Consider the following 15,375-nt stretch of genomic DNA (forward strand, 5'->3'; position numbering starts at 1 on the left):
AGTATTCTGCGGTTTTGCGAAAAGTTTGGCACACCTTTTACCTAGAACTCCAGAGCAGTTCCTTTTGGCCTTTTTCAGACTCTATAACGGAAAAAGTCCATCCGAGCATTTGTCACTTCGGGCTCGTTAAAACATCGAAGGAGACTAGAGTCATCTTTTGCTTTTTCTCGACTCTTTAAAATTGAAAAAGCAAGTTGTGTCCAAGCGTCGTTAAAATTTATTTTAAACGGAATATTCCTACCCTTTTTCCTGCGTTGATCTTTAGGTTGAGAAAAAGGAGCCTACCAACCAAGGAATTCCCCTTGGTGGAAATCCTAGTCCCTTCTCCTCTTGGGGAGATGTTGGTGCGCCCCATATGGCCACATTGTCGCTTCCAGGACTGACAATTGGCTTGCCGGTCTGGCTATTCTCAACTAATGTCGTTCAAAACACCACTATTCCTGAACAGTCGAATCAGCAGTTAGACCAGTCCAGAGTTACCCACCAGCCTTCTACTTCCTCTAATTCTTCCTCTCCTCCTTCCTCTTCGCTTGACGGGACTGGTAAAGATAAAAACCAAGTTCCTAAGGAGAAGAAGGAAAAGAAGAAGAAAGAGAAGAAGAAGAAGGAGCCAAAAGCGACTGGGGGCAAACGAGTGTCGTCTAACGAAAATCCACACACAGCACTGACTAGGCCTAAATCGCCATGTGTCATATGCAAGGGAGACCACTTTCACAGAGATTGTCCCTGCATCCCTCGGATACTAAGGGACTGGTCTCCCCGTTTGCACAATCTGGTGGCGTCAACCTCTGATAGCCATGTTGAAAGCACACCGTCAACTAGCGAAAGTGAAGTTCTTGGACAAAAAGGGAGAGCTAGATCTCCCTGTAGACTGTGCGAAGGCAATCATGCCATCCACCGTTGTCCCTTCTTAGACGAAGCGAAAAGAGTTTTGGATGATTGTCCGGTTTCACCGTTACGACTTCCTCCTGGATATAAAAAACTCTTGCCGAGTCCTTCGTTAGTTGAAAATCCAGCTGGCCTGCTCAAGTGGTCAGCTGAAGCGCCGGTAATTGAAGATGAACCAGCTGAATCCATACCCGACGAAAGTCAAAAGGTCGAGGCGGCAGTTGACCCGGTCTTGCCTTCAGAGGTTTTATCTTCGAATGATATAGTCACTGAAGAGGATAAAGATGACACCATCCAAATTCTCTTCATCAACACAGACTTCGACGAGCACGGGGGCAATCCCCCCATTCCTTTATCGCAGGAAGGAAGTTCGTCAGAGCGATACCCGGCCGTTTACTCGGTCCCACCACCAAGCAACCTAGTTGTATCCTTCGACTGGAACCAACTAGGTAGACCCCGTTTGCCAGCAAGCATACCATTCAGAATTATCGTCCAAATATATAGAATGGTCATGGCTGGCACCATCATTGATGAGGGGGCATCTGTGAGTATCCTTTCCTCTATTGCTTGGAAAGCGCTTGGTTCGCCATCGCTTTTGCCTGAAATGAAAAATCTGACAGGCTTTGATAAAGGAACCAGTCGACCTTTAGGGATCCTCCCCAATGTGCCCATAACGTTGAAAGGGAAGACCGTTCAAATGAACGTGATGGTCGTTCAAGGACCCTTGGATTTATAACCTACTCCTTGGACGAGACTATATATATTGCATGGGAGCCATCGTCTCCTCACTCTTTAGAGTAATGTGTTTTCCGCACGAAGGAAGAGTGGTCAAGCTCGTGGACCAGCTTTCATTTCCCGGATCACGCATCGCAAATAGTCACATACCATCCCTAAATGGTCTCTTCACACAAGAAATGTCTCAACCCACGGTCCGTCCTCCCGATGAGCACGAGTAATTCGGAGGGATATGGCTGGAACCCAGGGGGCATGCGTCCTGGTCTGCTTCGGCAGGAAAACTTTGGGTATAGGGTAGGTTTCCGCGGGGGAATATGACTAGTCCGTACCACGTCCGTGATTGGAAGAGGGGTTGTTCTAGAATAAGATTCTTTTGTCAAAGTCATGTGAGTTGGCGGGCATCATCGCTCACCTTTGTTTATCTTGGTAGACATCGCCGAAGAAGTGTTTTGTTTGAAAGATTAACAGAACAATCTTTGGGTGACCTGAAAGAGGTAGGCCTCTCTCGGTAAAACAATTGTTTTGGCGGAAGTGAAGTAGAGGTAACCTTGAAACTCTGTTTTATACCTGGGGGCATGCAAACCTTTTGGAGTGCAAGCAAAGAGCGGTTATTTATCTGTTTTTTGGGTTAGTCGTTTCCTAACTTGCATAAAGAAAGGATGCGGGGCATAGCTTTGTAAGGCGCAAGCTCCATAAAAAATGGAATCTTACATGAGACATTCTTATCATATGACTGGATTATCGAGCAGTTTTAGCACATAGTTCATGCTCGTTAAAAAATAAACATAAGACCGAGCAGTGTTTTTCCGCGTTTAAGCTCGTTAAAAAATGAACTACCCTCCGGTAAATAACCACCGTGAATGTAACATTATCAACCATTAAAGCCTTGGTCGTGTTTGCACCGTCACCTCCACTTTTCCATTGGCCGATCATTCACCTCCATATTGATTGTTTACCCATTTTGAGGAACAACTGTGAAGAGTGATTTCACTAGCCATCCTTGTGACACTGCCGTGATTGGAAAATTCCAACCCTTACCTGGAATCAGCTGCTACCCGTTTATCACTCGTTCCTCAAAAGACGAGTCTTCTTTAAACTCTTTTCATCTGACTCGTAAAATATGAAAAGATTGCCGAGTTTTGGCCTTCCAGCTCGTTAAAGCGACCGGAAGTGCTATCCCTCCTCTAGATTTTAATATTTTTGGACCTGAGGGATTATTGCACAAAAAGATTGAGCGCTTGTTTTGTTCGGCTCGTTAAAACGATCGAAAATTCATCCCTTCTGTATTGTTTTATACTTTTTCGGACTTAAGGGATTAGATGACGAAAAAGGAACTTTGGAGTTATCTTTACGTACCTTTTCAGACTCTCTAAAAATGAAAAGGGCCGAGTTATCTTTGTCGTTAGACTCGTTAAAAAGATCAATAGCGACAAACTTGTCTTTAGACGAGAACGAATTTCACTATCGCTAGGCTCGTTAAAACATAGCGATGGGTTTGCCCGAAGGGCAAATTATAGAACAAGCATATGTTATCCTCCTCAAGCTTGACAAAAATAAAGAGGTACTGGTCAGAAATGACTGGGGAAAAATTGGGAAGAAACTCAAAGAATTTTTATTGGTAGCAAGTCGCTCTTGAACATGACACTTCCACTCCGTGCCTGAGTCGGGTTGGGTTGTTTCATTCACCGGTCACATCACCATGGTCTCGCCATACCATCCATCTTTGGGGTAAATGCTACCAATCCATCACATAAGTGTCGCCGATATGTTCAAGAGAAGTCATCCAGAGAAGTCAACCGTGTCCCATCCACTACCATACATTATCCTTCATTCTTTCATGACCGCCACCCTGAACCATATATCGTCAGATCGTTTTCACCTCCATAAAAATCGTTTGCTCCGTTCCGTGTCACTGATGTGGGATACATTAAGGCCCTCCTTTGACGGATCGCTTCTTGTCGACATTAGCTCATTATCCAAGAAGTTGATCTAGGAACACCCCCTTCAGTACTTTGAAGCTTGCATGCCTCAATGGCAAGTTTCTCACTTCCGGTGACAGGTATACATCAATGACCTTCGACCGAAAGATTTTGCGTGGTGTTCGACGCCAAGTCCTTTATTCACGCCACGTGAATTGTACTGCAGTACCTTGAGGGTCATTATCATTATCGGTGATTCCTCTCGCGCTTGTTAACAGTTTACATCATTGACTGGTAATCAAGCGATGTCTTTCCATGTTCGACTTCAGAACATTTCTCACATGGATCGACTTGTACTTAGAGTGAAGATCGGACGAGATTGAAGACCCCGGATCTAGTTTCATCCATCCGGGCTGCGATATATATTCAGGAAAAATAAAGACATTGACATGTACAGCATTGCAGCACAGATAATCATCCTACCAAAAGGATGATGATTTCTTCAAAATCATCAGTCTACCATCAGACGATTGTCTGTTCTATGTACAGAAAAATGAATTTATAAAGCTGAGCATGGGAATGCCCGCCTCAGCTAGATCATGAAAACAGTATGAAAAATAATGTATTGTATTGTATCTTATTACAGGTCTCCTCCCAGCGTTGGAAGAACTTCGGATCCTCCTAATAAAGCATTTCACCCGATAAACGGCCTCATACTTTAGGGGGCAACTGTTATAGACATTTTTGTACCTTACAGCATTGAGCATGAAATGTCCATAATCCAAGGGATCCAAAGTCCCTAAAAGATTTGTTCCTGCCCCTAAAGGAACAAGGTCAACCAATGACAGCTTCTCCCATAAGTTCTCCACCAAAAACCACTCAGAAATGGTCAATTCAGGATCAATTCAGAAGCTCTTCTAGCTGCCTGCGTTGCAATGCACCCCAGTACACTAGCTAGGTGCGTTGCAACACACCTAAAAGCACTACCAAGGTGCGCTGAGCGAGAAATGCCAAATGGCAATGTCATTCCGCAAGGTGTACAGACACTGGAAGCTTCCAGAATCTTCCTTAATGACACTTGCCTCAATGAATTCGACTAGTGATGAGTAAGAGGCTCTCAACCTCCAAGTGGAAGCAAGAACTGACAGAGAGAAGCCACAAGTCAAAACATAAGCTGACTCATCCTCTCTGCTTACATCTATATATGGATCTCTCACCCAGAGGTTCAGGAGGCTGGAATTTTGTACTTTGCAGAGAATTGCTGTTGGTTTGAGATTAAGATTAGTACATTGGGTGATTTATGCTTTGTTGGAGGAGAGGAAGGGATTCCTTTGCTAGGAGGTAGATGCTGGATCAGAGCTCACTTGGTTGTATCTCCTCTTGGACTTTCTTATTCTATCAATAAACTACTTGAGTTTCTTCTACATGCTGTGTATCAATGATGCTTTGTTATGCTTACATGTTTAGCTTAATCTGATCTTGAGCTTTTTATGAATGTATATCTGTATCTTTGTGTAGTTTCTCTCTCTTGTGATCTTGCAGGAATTCGGTGAAGCTGGGTCTGTGAAGGAGCAAGGAGCTGGGAGCTACTGAAGAGAGGAGCGATTTGGATCAACAAACTAGCGAAAGACACAGGTTAGTTACATCCTTCCTCCTCATTTACATTTCATAAAGAAGAATACTCAATTAGTTTTCCTTGTTTGTTGCTAAGGCACTATCACACCTTAGAGTGGGATAGGGGCATTCCGAATGGATACTTTTCCCAACAACACTCCATCCTCCCAAGTCCCTATACCCCCATTCCCTTTCTCACCATTCCCAATGTCATCTACCCTCGTGACAACTCCCTCCCAGCTACCCTCCCTTCCCTGACACTCAGCTCTGTGCGTCACCATCTATGGTGCGTATGGCCTCCCTACAGTCCCTGTCATCGTCCCCTAACTAGCTGCGACCTTCCTCCATTGTTAGGATTTTTTCAATCCCTTCAGCACACACCTCCCTCTCATCTCATGTTAACCCTAGTGAGCTTTTGAATTTGGGTAAATGTGGGAGGAGGTGTTACAGGGTGCTATTAGAGTTTCCAGGTTCAAACACTTGGACTGGATGGGTGGAATGTGTTTGTCATGCATGCATGTTAGTTGTCTATGTGTTTGTTATGCATGCATTGCGATGGTCATTGTTTTGGTTTTGTGTCATCATGATGTTGATGTTGGAACGATTGATATGCTGATTACATTATAAATACATATCTTGTGCTAATTTGAACTTATTTTTGTAGACGAGATAACCTCCCCTGAACTTCACTAAGGTGTGTTTGTTTGATCATGTTTATATTTGGTTTATCTGACATGGTATGTTTACAGGAAGGAGATCAAAGATGACAAGCAAAATGGTGGACTACAGTTCACATGATTTTCCCTACAAATCAAATGAACGAAACAGTGATGAGTAATCTCGTGACATAGAAGATACATTGAGAATTTTGAAAGAAGAGATCAGAAGTTGCAAGGCAGATAATGATAGGATCATTTAGTCATAAGAAATACTTGTCAGGGCACAGGAAAAGCAAGTAGAAGTTAATGCGGTCATCCTTTAGAGTCTATCGGATTTACAGAGATAGGGACTGCTTAGGATTAGTCGTGGACAGGAGGAAAGGATCAATGGGGCATATGGCAACATGTATCAATCATGATACATGTTTGACAAGGATGACACAGTCAGAGATAATAGGTTCTTGGATACACCTGATAGGAGGGTTAATGGCCATGGGTTCTATTCTATTTCTAGTTCTAGTTCAGAGTGACAACACTGTCATCACTGCCACCATTCGTATAGGAGGAGTGAGAAGTAGTACTTGCCAGAGGAGTTCAAGAAAGTAAGGCCTCCTACATTTGATAGAGAAATCAAGAAGTCACAAGATGCAGAATCTTGGTTTCCTGGGATGAATAAGTTCTTAATATTGCATGATTACTTAGAGAATATGAAAGCCTGGATAACTACTTCTAGTCTTAAAGGAAAAGCATACATTTGGTGGGAAGATGTGAAGAATGTCAGATGCATTCGGGAAGAGAAGTTGAATTGGAGTGAGTTTGAGAGACTTTTTAGGAAGAAGTATCTATCTAAAAGATACTACGATGACATAACAAAGAAATTTTATGAGCTGAAGATCAGATCTATGACCAATGAGGAGTATACTAGCAGATTCTTGGAGTTGTTGAGATATGTGCCTTATCGTAAGGAGGAGAAAGTAAAGATTCAGAGATTCATCAATGTGTTGTCGGTATCATTGAAAATCAAGATTGAGTTTGATGAGCCTAGATCACTGGAGGAAGCCATTGGAAAGTTGAAGCACTGTTATGAGCAATTGAAGCAAAAGACTGAGTCTAAGAAGGATTAGAAAGGTAATGATAAGACTAAAGAAAAGTTGGGTAAGAAATGAGGAAAACCTCAGGATGCAAGTGATAAGGAGAATGTGGCATCTTACAAGAAGTTCAATGCAGTTGACAGAGGACATGGATTTTAGTTTTAGGAACAGAATAAGGGTGATGGCAGGAAGCCTTTGCAGTGTTGGACTTGTGGTGGAGAGCATCACAAAAGAGATTGTCCATCACACCAGGATGGTAGACCGCAGATTTACAGTGCTCAGGAGGCACAAACAATTGGGTATGTGGGAGAGGGTATTCTCATATTTTATGCAACATTGGATTATAGGAAGACGAATCATCAAGCATATATTATTGAGATGGAAGGTAAGGTTTGTGATCAAGTTGTTTCTATTTTGATTGACCATGGATCTAACTATAGTTATATCAGTCCTGACCTAGTGGATAAGTGTTGTTTGAATAAAAAAGTGCATGCAAAGCCTTGGTTGGTGCAGTTAGCTACAGGTACCAAGAAAAGACTTCGTCATTGGGTAACATCTTGTGAATTTGAGTTGAATGGCACGTCTACCTCAATGCATCTAAATGTGCTTCCATTGGAATCATACAATATGTTGTTGGGTATGGATTGGTTGTACATTCACAGGACTAAAGTGGATCACTATGACAAGGCTATTGAGTGCTTGGATGATGACGGAGAGAAGAGAATCTTGCAGGTAAGAAGCCTACATCAATGAGAATGGTTACAATTATGCAGGCAAAGCGCAGTAGGAGGAAAGGATGTATATTGTTTGCAGTTCATATTTCTATTGACAAAGGGAAGGATGTTGAAGATGGGGAAGTCTTAAAGAGGTATTCAGTTTTGCGGCAGTTTCATGATGTATTTCCAGTAGAGATCTCAGAGTTACCACCTCATAGGGAAGTGGAATTTTCTATTGAGTTGATGTTGGGAGCGACACCAAAATCAAAGGCAACGTAGAGGATGAGCACTCCAAAAGTTGGTAGAATTGAAGTTGCAGCTTAAGGAAATGCTTGATAAGGGATACATTAGGCCAAGTGTGTTAGCTTGGGGTGCACCCGTATTTTTTGTGAAGAAGAAGGATGGTACTCTCAGGTTGTGTATTGATTATAGGTAGTTGAACAATGTGAGCAGATTGATGACTCATTTGGTCAGTTGAAGGAAGCAAAAATGTTCTCAAATATTGATTTGAGATCATAATGTCATTAGGTATGCATCAAAGAATAGGAAATCTACAAGACTACTTTTTGGACTAGATATGGGCATTATGAGTTTGTTGTGGTTCCTTTTGGTTTGACTAGTGCTCCAGCTACTTTCATGTGTTTGATGAATATTGTGTTAAATCCTTAACTAGACAAGTTTGTGATAGCATTCATTGATGACATATTGATATATTCTAAGAATGAGGAAGAGCATGAAAAACTGGAAACAATGTTAAGACTGTTGAGAGAACATTAGCTGCATGTACTTAGTAAGTGCAGTTTCTTTCAGACAAAAGTTCATTACTTGGGGCATGTGGTTTCCAAGGAAGGTATAACAGTTGACCCAAAAAATATGAGAGCTATCATGGAGTGGGAAACACATAGGAATGTGGATGAGGTCAGATCGTTTATGGGATTAGTAGGTTACTACGGGAGGTTCATCAGGAACTCTCACATATTTCTTAGCTTATTACATCTTTGTAGAGAAAAGGAAAGAAGTTTGAATGGACAAAGGAATGTGCAACTAGTTTTGAACAGTTGAGGCAGTTGCTTACAAATGCTGCAGTTCTAAAGATTACAGATCCAAATAAAGAGTTTGTGGTATCTATAGATACTTGCAAGAGAGGACATGGTGGAGTCCTAATGCAAGAGGGACAGGTGGTATCCTACGAGTCAAGGAAACTGAATGAGCATGAATAGAATTATGTAACTCATGATCTTGAGTTGGCAATGATCATTCATGCATTGAAGATGTGGAGGCACTATCTTTTGGACAGGCAGTTTATTCTAATGAGCGATCAGAGTGGGCTGAGGTACTTGTTTTACTAACATAATTTGAATGATAGGAAATCTAGGTGGTTGTCTATGCTAAGTAAGTTTGACTTCAAGATCAGGTACATTAATGGTAAAGAGAACAAGGTTGCAGATGCTCGTAGCAAGAGAGTGCAGGTAAATCATATTCCAGTAGTGAGTTCATATGGGACAGACTTACATGAGTGGATTTTACAAGTAGGACAACAGGATGATAGGTACCAAAAACTTAAGCACAAGTTACAACAATAGGGTATAGGTGAATAAGATGTGGATTGTCATCTCATGACAGATGGTTTGGTCAAATTTAGGGACATGATCTATGTGTTGGACAATAGTGAGCTCAAGAATCTTACCTTGCGGGAATTTCATATCAAGCCATATTCAGGTCACCCGTGATATCAAAAGACATTGACAATGGTTAAGAAGTTCTACCATTGGCCAAACTTGAAGAAAGAGGTGGTTGAGTTTGTTGCGAGGCGCTTGGATTGTCAACAGATAAAAGCAGAGTGTAACCATCCAGGTAGTTTATTGTAGCCGATTCGATTCCATAGTGGAAATGGGAGGTCATTTCCATGGACTTCATTACAAGTTTTCCAAGGACATCCAAACACCATAATTTCATTATGGTTGTGGTTGACAGGTTGACCAAGGTAGCCCACTTCATTCTAGTGAAGTCTATGAATTTAGATAGTGAGGTAGCCTAAGTCTTCATCAAGGATATAAAGAAGTTACATTGTAGTCCTAGGAAGATCGTGTGAGACATAGATGCCAAGTTCGCTTCCAGGTTTTGGAAAGAGTTGTTTTCAGGATTGGTGATAAGGTTAGCCTTCAATACAACTTATCATCTGCAGAAAGATGGACAAACATAGAGGGTCAACAAGATTCTAGAGGACATGTTGAGAATGTATGTTATGCACCAATAGAGGAAGTGGGAAGAGTATCTTCCACTGGTGGAGTTTGCGTATAATAATTGGTATCAAGAACCTTTGAAGATGAGTTTATTTGAATCACTTTATGGGCAGAGTTGTAATACTCCCATCAATTGGAGTGATCTGGTGAACAAGGTACTGATTGGACTGAACATGTTGGCAGAGATGGAATAAGAAATGCAGGTTATTAAGAAAAATATAAAGGTAGCACATGACAAGCATAAGAGTTATGTAGATCAACACAGGGTATTTGAGGAGTTTCAGGTTGGGTAACTTGTGCATCAATCCTAAGAGGAGTTCCTTGACGATTGGGTCATTTGCCAAGTTGGCACCTCGATATTGCGGGCCTTTCAAGACCCTTGAGAGGATTGGACCAATGCATTACTGACTTGCACTGCCTCTGATAGTGAAATTCCATAATGTATTCCATGTTTCATTACTTAAGAAGTATGTGAAAGATGTTGATCATGTGATTGAATGGTCTGTATTGCGGGTTGAACCAAAAGGAGAATTCCAGCCAAAACCACAATGCATGTTGCAGTGGAAACAAACCATGCTCTAGAACCAAGCAATCGAGTAGGTTAAAGTGCAATGGAAGCACTTTGGGCACGATGAATCTACATGGGAGATGGTTGATTAGATGTGGGCTTTATATCCTTCATTATTTGTTGGTTCAAGCAAATGAGTTTTTGGTATATGTATATGTATATGGATGTTGTTATAGATGTTGTAATGTGTTGTGTTATAAATCTCTAATAAGTGGCATGAATGTCATGTTTTTCATGTTGGTCATGGTTTTGAGTTGTTATTAATTGTATATACTGCATCGAGCTATGTTATAAAGCTCCATGGGCAGTGTGTGTTTTTTTTCAGCGGTTTGCTAGTCATAGGTGTCATTGAACACCAAGGACGATGTTCTCCCAAGGGGGAGGGGTTTGTAACAACCCCTCATTGATTTTTTATGTAAATAAAATATAATACCAATGTCATTGGACAAGTGAATTCATCAGAAGGCATTACCTTAGAGGTTATGCCATCCATTTTTTCCTGTAGCATCGATAGGGATATAGAATAAGATGTTAGGACCTAACTAACGGATAACCTCTCTATTTAGTATAACTTTATGGCCACCTGGAATTAACCTTTTATCTAGGAAATTGGGAAATAAGATCGCACTTTTGAATACGGAGACACACACTGGACAAGTATTATATTAAAGGTCTCTTTTCTCTTTGATTCATAAAAAATAAAATATAAAACCAAGGTCATTGGACACGTATTTGAAGCTGAATTTTGGGCAAAACATTGTGATGGGTATCACTTGTGATTAATAAATGGCGATGGAAATTGGAAAAGGCATTGGTAAAGGAAAAGTCACAATAATTGGCATTTTATTTATGAAGATAAAGAAATGAGAGAAAAGGGAGGTGAAAGGTAAAAAATTTGCATGAGAGGAAATTGAAGGAAAATGAAGAAAACAAAGGCCTCAATAATAAAAAAGGCTTATGAGGATCAACTCACAACCTTTTGTTAGTTTTAACTTGGATCTCTCTTCTATTCTTTCACTCTCTCATACTCTTGCACACTTAGAGTATTCTTGGAGCATTACTAGAGCACTTGGGCATACATTGGATTTGGAGAAGGAAGGCAAAGGAAAGTAGTAAAACGCAAGGGAACAATTGGATCAATGACTACAACTCGATTGCTTTGTAGGTAACAAGTTCCATGTATGATTTCCTTGTTGGTTTATGGATGCATGGTATATGCATGTGATTTTTTTGGTTATGTGTTGTCATTGGCATGGAGATTTTCCTGGATTGACAGTGGGTTTAGTCTTGCCTTGCCATTTCCTGGATAGCCATGGTGTTGTGTTTTTTTCCCACTTGATTTTTTTCTGATTGGTGCTCATAATTCCTTATTGCTATGGGTTGGAACAAACACTCTAGAAGCCCTAGAAAAACTTGGGTTGAGTTACTAGTCATGGAGCCTAGGTTGGGATAAATGCTCTGGAGCCCTTTGTGGGTAGAGTTACTAGTCCCTAGAGCCAGGTTGGACAAATTCCCTAGAGCCCTGGAAGGCTATGGGTTGAGTTAATAGTTCCTAGAGCCCTTGACAACTTGGGTAGAGATCGATCTGGTTGGTGTTAGTGATGTCTGACCGTGGAGGTGGAATCATTGTGGTTGAGGGTTAAGGTGGTTTGGCTTCTGGAAGCCCTAGTTTTGTTTTGTTTTGGTTTATTCCATTAGATCCCACATTCATTCTTGGAATATGGTGCGACGATGATTGGATGAAAGAGATATTTGGTTGAGCCCAATCTATGGTTGGGTGGTACGTGGAAGTCCCTAAATTGGTTGGTATTTTCATATGTTAATTTGAGACATTTCTTTATTGTGATCTATGAGCATTTGTAGTGATTATGTTAGTGATATTGTGGCTGAGTTGCCATGGTCTCTATGCTAGTTGTTTTCTGGTTATATGTTGGTTATATGATGTGTATTATCTATGGGTATGGTAATGAATTTGTTTAATTGTTGATTGGTTGATGAATATATGGACTAATAGCATTGTTGCAGCTACGTTGAGAGGGCATAGGGCCTTCTTGATGATTCTTTGGTGAGCTTACTGAATTAATAAACAAATATGTATTTATAAACTACATGTACTATGCACACAAAGTGTTTGTGTAAATGAGTAATTTGGACCTCCAACTTCACGGGGTCATAACTTTGACATATGATCTCTGTTTGACTATAATAATACCTCATTTCAAAGATCTTCGCGAGAAGGTTAAGCAATGAATATGTTAAACAAATTTGGGTTATTTTTTGGTGTCTCCATTTTCCTTGAAAATGGCGTTTAGGCCCTAAAAACAGCTTCAGAAGTCTAGAACCCGAAAAACTACCAAAAATAGAAAGTTGTGTTAAATTTAAGGGAATGAAACTGAAAAGAAATAGTGATCTGAAATATGAGGAGAACTTCTCCTTCCTAAAAAGTGATCGTTCTCTGATGCTTTGCAAGGAAAAATGAGTCTTATGACAAAACAAGTTTTCAAAGGTCTCTTCAAGGACTATGGGTTATTTTTTCATGTAAACTTAAAACATAAACAACATCTCATCATTTAACTCATACATGCATTCATGAAGAGCAACAACCAAGAATTTGGTGATAGAGTTCAACCCTCCTGGGCTACATCTCTGGGCCTGCTAACATAGTTAGACCGCTCCATATATTAAGTGAAAAAGAGTACATAAAGTTTGCTGATAAAACAAGTGGCTAGTTTCCGCTTCAAGGAAACGTTCTCTTGTAAATAACTCTCACTATAAACAATATGACAACCTACATTCAGTCATGAAACCATCAACAATAAAAGGTGTCTCCTACAAAGACCCAGAACTCCATCTAAAAACCAGCATACATGAGCATACAAGTACTTCAATTCCACATTGAGGTACACAAAGAAAGTTTTCCTCAATAAGACATAGTGAGAAAAGACAAAATAAGTTGCACCCTACGAGTCACAACTACTACAGTAAACTTTTGAAGGTAAGACAACCCCTACAAGGCCTTCTCCATGCTCAAAAACTTTTTATAACTTCTCCAAAACATTGATTGATCCATATGCCCATGGGCTTGAAGCTGTAAAAAGTCTCTTTAGATGTGCTCCAATCAACAAATAGAGGTCACCATTGGATCCAAAATGTTTAAAAATCCCTATATAAACTCTTCTTCAGCTCTAAAAGGCCAAAAACTCACCAAGTTATGGCTCTCCAAGTTTTGAAACCTCCTCCTCCATTATCTGTCTTAGAAACTGGATAAAATCTCTAATAGAGCTACAAATAAGCCTTGTTTTTTACTGCGGAGGTGACAAATGTGCCTGATGAAGGTTTATTTTGTTGGACACTTTAAATTTCCCAATAACCCTTATGCATGGAAATTGTGGCCACATGGGCCACGCGCCTGGGGGTCCAGGGCTAACTGCTCGCCCCCACCGACCTAGCCCCTAAACTTTCGGGCCTGTGGTTCTATTGGCACCCATGGGGTTGAGGCAGGGCCAACGACCAGCTCTTATCGCCGAAGCCCGTCTTCCATGGCACCTGGTCTTGTCAGCACCATACGCCCAAAGCCTAGAGCTTACCACCACACCCTTCGCCAAAGCACTTCACCACGGTCCCGTGTGAGTTAACGAGACCGGGGGCTAGGCTAAACCCTAATCACCACATTTGTCACCGCTCATTCCTTCCAACGGTAGTCATGTGGGTGGCCATACGCCTAGGGCTAGGGCTAAACTTCTACACCCTGCCACCTAGCTCCTTCCCAGTTGCGCCAAGGTTCTGTGAAGGTTCTATATGACTAGGGCTAGGGCTAGTTGTAATCCCCTTTCCTTTGGCGTTGTCCGTTGGCTCTTCCAGTGGTCCCGTCAAAGTGTTGCGACTAGGGGCTGGGCTAAGGTCCCAAACCCCATCTCCTTTGCGTCGGTCATGTGGTGTTGTAGGTGACCAAGGATCGGGGCTGACGCCCGACCCCTCCTCCCAATAAGTGCTGAATTTAAATTGAAATATGCCCAGAGCCCTTATGGTGTTAAGAACCATGGCATAGGCAGACTGGTGAGGCACTTTACAGTTGAACTGTAGGTCGGGGGTTCAGGTCGGGGGTTCGAGCCCTACCAAGGCTATCTCACCCCTACCATAATTTTGTCCAACTACGAAGTGCCAGATGGCAACCTGTGGTTGGGCCATGTGGCACACCCTCATTAGTCCACCACAAAATAACCAACCAACCAAATCGAGCCAACTCGCCCAGTACGAAGCTTCCACTTGGAAGATCCTCATTGATCTGTACCTACCTAATCAACTTGATGGTATCAACAATACGACTACCTAGTCAGCAGCCCAGTCAGCAAACCTGCTAATTTTTTAATTGTTGGTCAAAAAATTCAGAACATCATACTTGTCATACGACATCAGATTGAGGTGAAACAAGTTTCGTTGGATTCAGAATGATGAACACTTCGATTTGATGCCAGCTTTGAAATAGTTTGGGCACTTTCATTTTTGAGCTAAAAATTGATCACCAGATCATACCTCCCCACTAGGAACTTTTGGACTCCAAAAGTTTACTTCTCCTAGTAAATAAAATGAGGTTGAAACTCAAAACTTCCCAAAAATCAATCCATTTTTGCTCTGTTTTCAATTGGTTCCCTTCAAGCTCCAATCAAGGTACTTCACCTATCTTCTTCGTGAAGACCTACCGTCCTGTTAAGAATCAAACCAAAATTCTTATTGTCGATGCAGGAACAAAAACATTGATGAGTGGAATCTAAACATTCTCTTTAAACCCATCTTCATGGCTCAAAAAACTTCATCTCGAAGTTCCATTGTTGAAGACAAACTTGACTTTCCATCTTGGAAATCAGAAGCAATATAATGCTTGTCATGCACTGAAACAAATTTTGCTTTATTGTCCTCAAACTGTGCCTGTACACAAAAGTAC

Source organism: Pinus tabuliformis, chromosome 6 (assembly GCF_031772625.1).
Source record: "Pinus tabuliformis cultivar Carrire ecotype Pingquan chromosome 6, CPIR1, whole genome shotgun sequence".
NCBI lineage: Eukaryota > Viridiplantae > Streptophyta > Pinopsida > Pinales > Pinaceae > Pinus > Pinus tabuliformis.